At 45.2% G+C, this 13,796-nt stretch overlaps 1 protein-coding gene across 3 annotated transcripts in view; it reads right to left on the reverse strand.

Moving 5' to 3' along the window:
* The window catches only part of Large1 (LARGE xylosyl- and glucuronyltransferase 1), a 497,928-nt gene extending 494,344 nt beyond the window's left edge, over window positions 1-3,584 (reverse strand). For 2 of the 3 annotated variants that reach the window (XM_051168560.1, XM_051168559.1), the window contains exon 1: window positions 3,124-3,584. The gene's annotated coding sequence lies outside the window, so the exon portion shown is untranslated. The remainder of the gene's footprint in view (window positions 1-3,123) is intronic. The other variant, XM_051168561.1, reaches the window with a different exon arrangement.
* Window positions 3,585-13,796: the final 10,212 nt, after the last annotated feature.

Below are 13,796 nucleotides of genomic sequence, written 5' to 3' on the forward strand. Positions count from 1 at the left end.
CCCAAACCATCATTGTTCTTGCCTGAGTCACAAAGACACCTTCACCTTGTTCATTGACCCTACACAAGGCCAGCATTCTGCCTCAGTTTCTCCTTCCACCTCTGCCAAAGGGTTTCATCAAGGCCCTTCAATGCCTTAGGACCACAGCCCAGATGTTCTTAGGCTTTTAGTGGTTACTCAATGACAACTCTAACAGTATTTCCTTCCGATCTCTTACTCCTTGGTTATATTGCACCTATGAGAATCAATCTATAAAGCCTTAATAAAAGGATAAGACTCTATGTTGATCATTTTTCCAAGGCCAGAAAGCAATTCTCCTTAAACTGCCTACATATGTATTATACTTATAAGGAAAAGGTCACAGATACAATCTAACAGACCCCAGGAGTTCAGGCAATGAAATAACTTGTAGAATTTTGCAGGTTCTGAACAAAGTCTAATTCTACATGCTGAATCGGGCTTTAAGACCCTAGCAGGACCTAGATCTTTGTGAGATGTGTCCTCTGGGTGCCAGTATTCTGGAATGGTCAGTCTCTCAGACTCTTCTTACCTAGTATGTCTTTCATAAGACTTAGTTGCTGTGTGTAGACTTGGGCCAAGGGGCTCTGTTCTCCAGGGAAATACAATTATCATCTAATTCTGCTGGAAGACGCCCAGACACTAACGATTTAACACTGTTAAAAGTACAGAGAGCATCTAAGTCCAACCACTCTGTCAAATGCTATGTTACCATCTGTGTAAGGGATGTACTTTTAAGGGGATGACAGCAAGAAATGTTAAGTTTGATGGAATTAATTTCAGCGATGTCTTGAAGAAGTGTTATTTTTGAAGACTGAGCTTCATAGTCCAAAAGCCCCACCCTCACCCTCATTCCCAAATAAGGAGGGGCTGGGGCTATAGCCCAGTAGTATACAGAGCATTTGCCTTAGCAAGTATGAGGCTCTGAGCTTGAACCTCAGACCTACAAAAGGGATAGGGGATAGTTACAAGCACTTTTAGGGAATTTAAAGTTAGCATGACCCAATGTTAAACACGTAGTTTGCAGGAGGTTACCTTCCCAAAATGTATAGCTCTTATAGACTTAAAACACTGTACCTGAGTTTTACCACATTTTCCCATAGCACCTCATACTTAACACCCACCTGATTACATCAGGCCCACCATCCAAACATTTGGAATCCACTTATTAATTCAAGCAGAATTTGGGTACCAGAAACTTAAGATCATGACCTTTAACAATAAGCCATGGTCATTTCTAGCATCTGTTCTTGGTCTTTGTGTTTTGGTGGTGGAATAGAAAGCCAGTTCCCCGCCCCCGCTCCACTAGTGTCCTGTAGGAGGCTGAAGGATGGTAAAGCAGCCTCCTGCCTTCAGGCATTGACTTTAAAGGACAGCTCGGGAATGGGAAAACCTTGGTAACCGAGACAAGAAGCATTCTCTTGACCTAAGAGAGGATAAAACATTTAGTTTTATTTCTAAGGCTCTTCCAGCTTCAACTTAAAAGCCAAAGGAATCCACATCCTTTCACATTAAAAATATTAGTCCACAATTCGGACCACTTCATGAAGCACACAGAGCCCACATTTACAGGCACCCTGTGCTCACCCAGACTGGTGGAAATCTCTGCTCTAGAAGCCTCTCTGTCCGATTAGGGGAGCTTGCCTCTGTTTTTTGACACTCTGGAAAATCCGCTAACAGCTAAATCCTTATAGCTTCTGCCCTCTGTTCAGATCCTTTCCTTCCCTGAATGGAATTAACAGGCCTGAGCTCGATAAATGCGTGTTCTCCTCAAGCAATTTTCACTGAGGTAAAGCACTCTTCAAAAATAAAGGTACACAAGAGATGTGTGAAACCTTCAAGCAAGTTTTCTTTTAGTCTTTTTTTTTTTCTCCCCTATTGAGGCCCCAACACATTGGAGAGTAATTCATTCATGTCACCCATTTGTGAGAGATGAGAACAGAAACCACCACTTGTTCTTTTCCTAATTTAGAACCCTCCCATATCTTGAGTCTATCAAAGTGGATCCTGATGTGGAAAAAGGCAGGAGAGGCAAAGAGAGACATCAGCCTCTACCACGGAATGAATGAGCACTTTGGGTCCCCACCTGTGTTGGAAAAGGCATCTGCATTTAGGCGATGTGCCACCCCCACCAGTCCTCCTTTGTCCCCTTGAAGGAAGAAAGAGTATGAGTTCTCTCTTGGGACACTTACATAAGACCCAGTAAAACTTCCTGTGACATTCACGGAAAATGTGAGCTGCTATTTTGCTCCCTCAGGAGATCATTCTAAATGGACTGAGTGACAAAATTCACGGATTCAGAATTCAGCAGAAACCTACTCAACCGGGTAGGTCAGCAGTGGAACTGGGAAAAAAAAATGTATCCCCATTAAACAGTGTCATCCAGGGGATGGACTGGGTGTGTAAAAGAAAATTTGTTCCCTCTGAAGTGATCCATTTAAAATCAGATTGTTCCGGAAGAAGCACATAGGTTTAATAAGTCTCCCAAGAGCAAAGACATGGTTTGTAGAAAGAACTGTCCTTACACAGACAGGGTATTTCAAAGTGATAAACAAAATAACTTCAAGATGCTCAAACTTTAGAGTCATCATCCCAACATCCAAAGCAATGACATTTACAGGAAGCTCTGGCTGGGCACTGACCACTACCATTTCGACCAACCACTCTTTCTTCAAAAGTTTCTTGCAAAATGTGGATGTACATCATCCCAGCCCTCAGCTCCCCGCCCCCCAAACCGGCCTTTCTTCAACCAATGGAAAGAAAAGGTCTCAGGGCATCGTAGAAAGACAAGGAGGGTCCAATACCTCCAAGTGTTACTGAAAAACACACAAACACACTCCCCCCTCCTCCATCCCCTACTACCTACCAACATCCTTAAGCCCATGAGCATGTCAGGCCCTGAGACAAGTCCAGGGGCCACCAGAGACTTGAGGTCTTCCACCTCCTGGTTTCCAGGACTCAAAACCAAGTCAAAAACGGTGTGCCCACCGTCTTTGCCAGCTTCCTAAGCAATGCGAGTATCAGCTACAGGTTTGGATAACTTGTTCGGCACTGCTCTCACCAAAGCATCCCCACGGAGGTTCTCTCACACCCCAGGGCTCTTACCTTGGCTTTGACTACCCACAAGCAGAGGGACACTCCAGAAGAGCTGAACCGAGTCGCGCCACTGACACCTACCAAGTGCAGGGGTTCCGGGTGGGCAATCTCAGCTGGCGCTATTCTAACCCGACGGTCGATGCCAAGCACAGACTTTGGGACAGCCTTGAGCTCCAAATGCCACACGAAAGGTCTGCTTCGCGGAGACTGATCACTGTCCCCTCTTTCTCCTTCTCTGAGGCGGCTGCAAGGAGCTGCTACTCCACGCCAGGACTCTTCCAAGCCAAGGGGCACCTAGCATGGGCAGGGGCCTGGGGCCGCCCTGGGTTGGGTCCCGGGAACAAGCGCGAGGAAGAAACGCACAGCAACAGCCCCGCCGACTCCACCTCCCGCGCCCCAGGCAGCTGAGCCCCTTCTGGGCAGGGCCTGTCCGTAGCCGGTCCGGCGGGGCGAGTGCGGCCGCGCCCCCGGCTCCTAGCGCCCAGGCTCAGAAGAAGCCGGAGGGCAGCTCAGCCGGGCCGGGAAGCGAGCGAGCTCGGGGACCGGAGATAGCTGCTTGCCGTGACCCTCCCCCCGGGCCTGCGGCGCCCGCCCGCGGCTCCGCGGGAAGCGGGCGCTGAAGAGGGCCTCGCCCCGGCCTGGAGCGCGGGACCGGGGGCGCGGGGCCGGGGTAGGCGCCCCTTGGAAGGTCACGGCCGCCGGGGCGCGGCGAACGGGACGCAGCTAGGTGGGTGCGGGGAGTCCGGGCGGGCGGCCCCCGCCGCCGCCTCCGAGACGCGCCGGCTTCCCGGAGCGCTCAGGTTTGGAGCCGCGCGTCCGCTGCAGACGCCGTGGACAGCCTGGAGCGGCGAACGGACGGGCGCGCGATCCCCGCTTCCCGCGCGCGGCCGGGCGGGAACCTCTGTGCGGAGACCGGCGTGGGAGCGCGCTGGGTTTCGAGCTCCGGGTTAGTCCGGCCGCCGCCGCGTGCTTAGAGCGTCGGGCTCGTTCAGCAGCTGCAGTGACTGTGTGTCTGTGTCATGTCTGTGCAGCTGGGGGGGGCGGGGGGAGAACTGCGATCCGAGGCCGGGTTCCGAGAGGGGGCGGGGCCGGAGACCGCCTAGGGGCCCGCCCCGTCCTCGTGACCTCACGGACGACCAATGGGATGCGCCAGCAATGTGCGTCTCTAGTGCCGGCCCTGCCTAGGCTACGCCTATGGCCAAGCTCCACCCTCGGCTCCTTGGCTCACTGGAACACAGGCGGAAGCAACACCCGGAGCAGGGACTTCGGGCCGGGTCGCCGCGGGATAAGAATGCTTGGGGGAGCTCTCCGCCCTTCTTCCCCAACTTGGCCTGATCGCGGCTGCCCCAGCTCTAGGCAGAAAGAAGAGGTAGATAGGCGTGCTGGGTCCTCAGAAGATGCTGCAGGGATGGCTGCGGGGGGTGGGGGGGGGGGTGGCGGTGTCAACCGAGCCACCCCTTTTACAAAATAGCAGTCTTTGGGAAGTAGGGAGTTTCCTATGCTTTTCCTTCTGCTGGAAACGCTGCTCTCCCCTAAGTGGGCAAGGTATGGGGCAGCCGGAGCTGCGAGGAGACTCAACTGAACGTTTTGTCAGCATCTTGTTTGGATTCTGGATCCAAGAATCCTGTGCAAGACTGTTTTTCTCCCAAGGGGGAACTACATGTTGTGCCCTCCCCGATACACACATATACACATGATGCACCCCTTTCTAATTGTATTCTTCCTATGAACCCCGCGTTCAATTTCCCACTGGTGGGACATCCAGCCTCCGGATGTTAATGACGAGGGTAGGGATGCCCAGTTGCAGAAGGAGTGTGTGGATTTGGTTACAGTAAAGGGAACGGGATGATCGTCGGGAAAACACCCCCATGAAGCTTAAGATGAGCCTGAGAGAGAAAGAGAAAGCGGGTGGATGAACAACTCTGATTGGAAGACCGAGCTCCGAAAGCGCGATCCACTCCCGGGTTTTTTCGCAACTCAGTCCCAAGGCTTCTGGGGTCCACTTCCCGGAGTCCCTACCTCCCCCCAACCCTAGAAGCCACTGGGTCTCTGCCTTCCCCTGCGCCTTTCTCCGCTGGCAGCCCACCCACTTTCTTTTGAAGGGCTGGGGAAGATAGAGCGTAAGAAAAGGCCGATTAGCTTAGGAAGCTTCGCCCCAACCCGAGGTGGGGCACCACTCTATCCCGGAATTCAGGGATCCATCCTCTCTCTGATACTACCCCCACCTCCAGGCTCCCGCCTTGGTACCTACACCCTTGGCCTGTCCTTTGACCCGGCCGGCACTCTTCCATCATCCATCACCACCACCACTCCACCCTTGCCTTCCCTCTAGCCTCTTGAAGTCAAGACCCCTTCCACCACCAGCAGAGGCTTCTCCCCCGGTTCCCAGTGCTGTTTACCTAATCAGTGGGAGCCTCAGTCAAGGAGGATGCGAAAGAAAGGTAGAGGTTGCACAGCAAAGACCCTGGCAAAGAAGTAAAAAACGTTTGTTTTGGAGCTTCGGGATAGTTAACTGCGATGCTGAGGTCCTGATGTCTTACCTCTACTGGGATGCGTCTCACCGTAAACGTTTCTGGGATAGCAGATCTTATCTGGTTTTGATGCCATTATTGTGTCGCAGAAGAACATTATGTGGTAAAATATTATCTAATATTCTAGAAACCATTAAAGTGTCAAAGTTTAATGCCAAGCCTTTTAGCTCGAAAGCAGTTCAGTTCTTCCTCTGACATATTGCTTTGTTCTAGAACTCCCAGAAAACAAGAGGATCATTTTTATTTTGTTTTTTGCAGAACAGCAGTCCTTCCTACTCTCTTCCTCCTCTCCCACACCAGCCCCCACCCTGGGACTGGGTAAAGTTAAAGCAAGAATGTGTGCTTTCTTTTTATTTATCGCCTCGCTTCACTTCATTAATAGTGTAAAAATGCGTTATTACAATACATTAGCATGTTAATAAGAGGAAGGGAAGAGAGTCTTGGAATTTACAAGCAAAGGAAGAAGTAATTGAATTAATATCAGAAACTCAAAGACAAAGAATGTGGAAAAGAAACATCTCCATTGTAAAGATCAAAGAACGGATCTTTGAAAAACATATGCAGGGTGGTGCAGGAGCTGTACTCACTGGGGTCAGTGAGGTCCCATAGAGCTTCACTCTCTCACATCAAGGTTACAGCTGTACACCACTGGTGTGTGGAATGGGCTAAATGGAGAATTTGTTAGACTTTTGTATCCCACAGACAGCACTGGTTAATTGGTATCATGGAAACCCCACATTTTTTAATTTTCCTATGGAAATTGCCTTACTTTCCTAAGTTTAACAGCCTAAGAAATTTAGAGTCTCTCTCTCTCTCTCTCTCTCTCTCTCTCTCTCTCTCTCTCTCTCTCTCTCTCTCTCTCTCTCTGTGTGTGTGTGTCTGTGTGTGTGTGTGTGTGTGTGTGTGTGTGTGTGTGTGTGTGTGTATTCTGAAGTTGGAAGTGATTGTCTAGGAATTATACCTCTTTGACACAAACCAAGATATAAATGTCATAAAATGATTTTGGCTATGGCATAATATAGTATGAAGAACGCAGAATAAATTATGTAAGGAGATGTATCTGTTATTGCTAAAGAATCAGTGCAGGTTTTGCTAAGAAATGGGAAAGTATTGTGCCTTCTAAACCAACTGCTATTTATCCTTATACCCCCATTGCACCTGTCACTAAAAAAGCTCTCTCTCTCTCTCTCTCTCTCTCTCTCTCTCTCTCTCTCTCTCTCTCTCTCTCTCTCTCTCTCTCTCTCTCTCTCTCTCTCTCACCGTCCCTCCCTCCCTCCCTCCCTCCCTCCCTCCTTCCCGTGCCCCTCCCTCCCCTGCCTCCCACCTACCCCCCTCCCTCTAGGGTCCTACAGAATTAATCTTACTAAACAGAAGGCCTTAAAATAGCCACTAGGGGGCCCTAAAGGCATCTCAAAGCAGAGAAGGCTCTCACCTCCCTGGTTTCTGACCTCCTTTTCTGAGTACTTAAGACAAGTCAAGAATGGACAAATCAAGCCTTTTACTTAGAAGTCAAGAATTTTTGTTTCTACCTTTTCTTACATATGAATCTCTCACTCCTCCCCAAAAGAAATGTTACATCCTTTTAGGGCAGCCTTTCAATAATCTCTACCTTTCCAAGGTAGGCGCACTTTCCTAAGTTTTGGGGCGTGTTTTCAGACTATTTGAACATTACACAAGAGCTAGGTAGTTAGGAGATTGAATCTTTGCAGAGAGGATATTTAACAACTTGTGTACCAATGTATCCACTAACAGAAGTCAGGCCAATCATAGGTTCACAAGGCTTGAGGCCTGGTAGTGTGCGTATGTGTGTCCATGCTGGGTGCCTGTCTTCTTCAGGCTTTTTCCATCTTATTTTTTCAGAATCTCTCACTGAACCTGGAGTCCACTGATTTAGCTAGACTGGTCAGAAAGCCACGGAGAGCCTCTTGTCTCTACCTCCTTTACCTTAGGAGGACAGAAGCACACTACCATGTCAGCTTTTTATTACAGTTCTAGGAATCCAAACTCGGGTCTTCATGTTTACAGATCAGGCACTTTACCACCCTGAGCCATCTTGAGGTCTGGGTTCCAGTGAGTTAGTGATGGTGAGGTGTTGGAAGTGTAGGAAGGAAAAGGAGAAACGATAATTGAATACAGAGGGATTGATTCAGGTTGGAGCCTACAGCAGGGGACACTGACCAGTCAACATGGAAAAGTTGCTATATCTTTTGTTTTCTTTTGTTTATTTTTTGTTTTTTGTTTGTTTGTTTGTTTTTCAAGACAGGGTTTTTCTGTGTAATAGCCCTTACCATCCTGGAACTCTCTTTATAAACCAGGCTGGCCTCGAATTCACAGAGATCCACCTGCTTCTGCCTCCTGAGTGCTGGGATTAAAAGTGTGCACCAAAAAAATAAATAAATAAAAGTGTGTACCACCACAGCTAGCTGATGTTGCAATATCTTAAGAATGTTGCATTTGTCAAAAACTAAATATCAGGTCTAATCTTAATAGAGTGCAAAATATAGCACTCAAACGTTTAAGGTTTCAAAAACTTAGCAGTCACAGAACCTCTGTCCCCCATCTTACCCCTAAGTAAGGTTAAGATGTCCTTTATGAGACGTGAGAATGCCCCCATAGCTCAGGCTACATAAGCTGAATTGTTCTCCAGCCAATGCTAGAGAGATAAATATCTGTAAACAAAATTCTACCTACACATCTATCAAGTGAAAATTTAATCACCAGGCATGAAACATTCCTCCGTTGTATTGGCCAATAATCAAAAAGCTTTCCTGGGCTAAACAAAATGCACCCATCAGGGAGACACAGAGAAGAAGCCACTTGATAAAGAATTAAAGAATGTTATAAAAGCCACCAAATTAACACTAATGGAAGTGTGATTTGAACATAATTTAACTGAAAACAAAGCAAGACCAGAAGTGAGACATGAAACAGAAAATGAAGATAAAGTCTTTCTGTGTGGGTTGAAAAATATTTTATGTTCTTGTCATCATGTTCATTAAGCAGGCTGGATACAGGTGATCCCAAAATAGCATCATTAACTTCTGGAAGACTTGCTACCTCAAACCTCAGAGCCTGATAATTAGAATAGATTTAGCTGTGGCTGGAAGATGGTGTTGTCTGTAGGAGTGAGAGTGTATTCATTCATTGGCTGTGAGAGGCTATCAGAGTCAAACCTTGTCTGCTGGTAGCTCCCTGGACACCCTATAATAAAACAGAACAGGAAAGAAAGAGCCCTTTCTGGGCAGAGGAAGAATGCATTGGTGGTAAAGAGGTCAACAGGAAAGGCTAAGCAAGTTTCTTTCCTCAGGTCCTGGCAAAGCTGGACTTCAAGATAGTGTGGCATAAGACCCCAAGACAAAAATGTAAAATATGAGCATAAGGAAAAGTATCATGTTCTGAAAATGACAAGTAGGAATGCATAGCTTTTGGAGCATATAAATGAGTAAAAAGGGTGGAGATGACAGGGTAGCTATATTTACAGTTCTTGCTCCTCTACCCCTTCTATTTTCCTATTTGCTGCAGAGTGAGGGGGAGGGGGAGAGAATTTGCAGAATGAGATCACCTAGGGATCATGTTTCAAGCAGAGGCTACTTCAGTAGATGTGGGTTGGAGTCTGGAATTCTGCTTACTAAGCAGAGCTGTCCGTGGACCACACCTTGAGTGGGATATAGAAGACATCCAATAACAACATCAGTCCTCTTTTTCCTATTTCACTTAATTAGTATTCCTCAAAATATAAAGCCAAAAGCAAGGATTGGGAGATAGGAAGGTAATTTTGGAAGTGACTCCAAAAAGCAGAATGGGGTGGTTTCAGTGTCCCCCAGCAGTCATGTCTCAGATATTCGGGTTATAACAACACCAGTGAATAAAGGCATGAGAAAATGAAATAGAGACGGGGAAAACACTAACAAGGGGTAGAAAGAGTGCTCAACCTAAATCAATCCTGGGGGGATGCTGAAAGAGATGGTACAGATTAGCACTGCCCAGAACTTTCTATGCAAGGGGAATGATCTATACCTATACTCTTTAACATGGTAGCCACTAGCCCAGGTGCCTATTGAATATGTGAAAAGAAGATACTGTGATCTTTTAGACTGTCAATTGGTTTAAATTAAAGCAGCTGTACAAGTCTTAGTGGCCTTCTCTTACTTCAAATTGAGTTGGTGTATGTTGTTCTCTCTTCCACATCCCTCCCAGTAAGGGATGGAATGTCCTTTCAGTAAGTGTGAACTCTCAGCCACTTGCAATCAATTAAGCTTCCTCTTGGGGAACTTGAGGCCCATCCCAATTTCCATTTTAAGCAATGGTTCTCTTCACTAACCAGGAGATTGGGATACATGTGGGGACCTCCTATTGGAACTCTAGGTGAGAGAAGTATGGGAGAATGGGGAAACAGAAGGATCCAGAGGATCCTAAAAACCTGTAAGAAAAACATCATGATGGGCAGATCTGGACCCAGAGGGGTCTGCTCAAACTACTGCACCAAGCAAGGACAATACATGCAGTAAACATTGAACCCCTACTCAGATCTAGCCAATGGACACGACATTGCATGGAGAGCGGCTACCGACTCTGACATAAACTCTGGTGCCCCATATTTGACCACTTCCCCATGGTGGGGAGGCCTGGTGGCACTCAGAGAAAGAATAGGCAGGCTACTAAGATGAGACTTGATAGACTGTGACCGTAGGATGTGGAAGGAGGTCCCCTTTTGTCACAAACCTAGGGGGGTGGAACAGGGTGAAAAGGGAAGGATTAAGGAACAGGAGGAGACAAGGAAATAACAATTGAGATGTAATCTGAATACATTTTTTTTAAAAAGCAATGGTTCTTAACCTTCCTGACACTGCAATCCTTTAATACAGTTCCTCGTGTTGTGGTGACCACGAACCATAAAATTATTTCACTACTTCATAACTGTAAATTTGCTACTGTTGTGAATTGTAATATAAATATCTGATATTCAGGATATCGGATATGGGACACCTCCCAAAAGGGGTTGCAACCCATGTTGAGAACCACTGATTTAGAATAAAATCAACAGTTCAATTTTCGAAAACATTTGCCCTTATTTTATCAAAAACTCCTATGTGAAGTTCTCATTCTGGGAGTCATCAACTGCAGATTAGCTAGGATCCATACAGTACATCTTTAATCCTTACAGATGCAGAAATGGGAGGTGCCTCCTTAGATTCACCTAATCTACTCCTGTTACAACTGAAAATAATTTCCCATATTTTAGACCTTGTTAGAAAACAGATGATTCTAGCCATAACCTTCCTACAAAGGCAATATTCATATTACACACACACAAATTAAATCACCCTGTTCAGATTTCCCTTTGCCAGACTAATTTAGACCCACGAAACCTTTCTTTCTTAGGTCACATATTTAAGTACTATATACTTTTAAAAATTTCAAAAGTGAGTCCTATTGTTTACCATGGTAAAAGCTTTCTAAAATAAAAAATTAAAAAAAAAAAAAACCACTAAAAGCTCGAAGGACAGTAATACCTTGCAACTTTTTGGCACTTACTATTTTTTCTTCAGTGCTTTTTTACACATACATTATCTCATTTTGTCCACCTAATGACTCTCAATTAAGGAGGATGGATATTATCTTCTCTTGAGGGACAAAAATAAAACTTGGGTTTGATTTATTCCTGTGGAGATTTGGGATGCTGCTGGAGCATCGTGAGTCCTCACCCACATGGCTAAATCGCCCTTAGAGTGCTGAGCTGGCTTGATCTTTATCCAACGTTTAGCTTTTTATCAAAGGTCACCAAAAGATAATAATAGCCACCACCCATTCTTGAGCATTTAATACATTCAGACCCTGTGCTTCTTGCCTTATTTCTATGTGTTTTATCTCCTAACTCTTAAAGGAGATGGTCTGATTATTATGCTTTCTGTTTATGTGAGTTTGCCTAGACCCTATAAGTTCCAGTTCTAGACTTCAGACCCTGTGGTCTGAGAGCCCATGCTATACTACCTGGCATTATGCAATTCTTGGTGAGGGTATTGTCTGTTGCTTTGTGAAATGTTCCTTTACCACATATGCCTTTGAAAAGACTGACAAAATGCTTTCTTGGAAGAAAGAGTACATTGTTGATATTGGATCACTTGTGAGTGTTCTGTTTTTGTTTTTTGTTTTTTGTTTTTCCTTTCAGTTAATGAGAAGATGTGTTATGGTAGAGATCATTTGGCAGGAACTGGGAATAAGGAAATCTGGCTTGAAGTGCTGTATAGGGATCAGCCGTTGAGGGGGTTAACTAGTTCTACCACATGCTACTCAGGCATCTCCATACACCTTGTTCTGCCTCTTTGCTTCTTGATATATAGCTTTTAAAATGAAGATAGTGATAGTAAATATAATGACCATTGTCTTATACAAGCTAATGTATAGGAAAGAACTATTGCAGTTGTCTTGTCCATTTATATATGTTATTTAAATGCATATCGAGGGGGAAGTGTGTCATTAGTAATTTTTTTCTCTTTTGGTTAATTTAGACGAGGTTTCTCTGTGTAGTCTTGGCTATCTTGGACTCCTTCTGTAGACCAGACTGGCCTTGAACTCACAGAGATCTGCCTGCCCCTGTCTGTTGAGTACTGGGATTCCACGCATGGCCTAGTATTTTGGTCTTAGTGGGAGACAGAATTCAATCCTCTGATGTGGAAAACAAAGCAAGAGAGGCATGACTCGGCCAGGGGACTTGATTGTGACCCACACAAATTGACTATAGATCACCAAGCAGAAGACTAGTTTATAAAATCAATGGGAAGGCTAAAGAAACAGACTTAAGAGATTAAGAGCATGGCCACACGCCTGCAATGGGGAAGACTTTCTCCAGTCACTGAAACTACCTTAGGTAGTTTTTAGTCCAAGATGTTAGTGATGTGAGGGTGTTGTTTTAGTTTTACGTTACGACCCATGGTCTGTATAGTAATTACACCTTTTTCTCCATTATTTTTTATTATGGTTCTTTTTTTAACATTTATATTTATATTATAACACATATCTCCCCTCACCTTTGAGATGGTTGCAATTATCTTTTGCTACTTTAATTATTTTGACTAAATACAATACAGAGAATGCAGATCTCACTTTTTATAAAAGCTACAAACACTTGTGAATTTTCTTTGATAAAACAGAAGGGTTTTAGTGATGTTCTTCTTTATTCTACATGATTGAATTAAAATAGACAAAGAAAACTTTTACACTTGAATTTCTTATTTGAGTACAATAACACTGTTGCAGTATGTCCTTTCAGACTATTATATTACAACACTCACTATATTTTTGAGGTCATCAAATGGATTGATGTAATTAACTATATATGATAAAGCCCCATTGTTCAGGAAAAATCATATATCTGGTATTATCACACGAACCATTTCTGCCTTCTTAAAATTGAAGTGTGACTATTTACCTCCTGACTTTTCTTCAGTTCTCTTTCTTTAAAGGTAGGAAGGCCTTGCCGCTTCATCCCTGAGTAATGAGATCACATTGATTCACAGCAAAAAAGAGGAGACAACTGACTGAGGAACTTAAATCCTACTGTAATGCCCAAGTTGTGAAACCCCCAAAGACCACCAGGAATCAGCTCGATGCAAATCACACAGAGTCTTGTACATTTCAAGCTTAGAGCCTGGACCATCAGCCTCCTTGTGAGGAGGAAAGATGCCAGCCCCTAGTGCTAGGGGAACAGAGTTTTTAAAGGAAAAACCTGCAGGCAGGGGATTTCCAAGTTTTGCTGTCATATGATAGGTTAGGGGGATACAGTAAAGTAGCCCTTTAAGCTGATTGCCTGGGGGACCAGGGCTAAGTGAGGGGAACAGTGCCACACTGCGGTGGGGGGGGGGGGGGGGGGATTTTTTCTTTGTTTTGGTCACTGTGACCTGTAGCTCTGATTGGTTGGCCCTGGTGCAAGCTCCTAGGGAACGGTTACTAAGTGTATGCTTGTGGATCTCCCTGGAGATCTCAGGCCCTAAACACAAAATGACATTGGTTTGGTCTTTACACTACCCCTTAGGCGGAAGAGAATAACAAAAAGAAAATGGCCAACCATAGAAACATACCACACTTTGCATCTAAAGATGAGATATGATAGATATTGATTTTCATTCAGAATTTTAGACCCAACAAAATAAG

The sequence above is a fragment of the Acomys russatus genome, chromosome 26 (assembly GCF_903995435.1).
Source record: "Acomys russatus chromosome 26, mAcoRus1.1, whole genome shotgun sequence".
NCBI classification, from domain to species: Eukaryota; Metazoa; Chordata; class Mammalia; order Rodentia; family Muridae; genus Acomys; species Acomys russatus.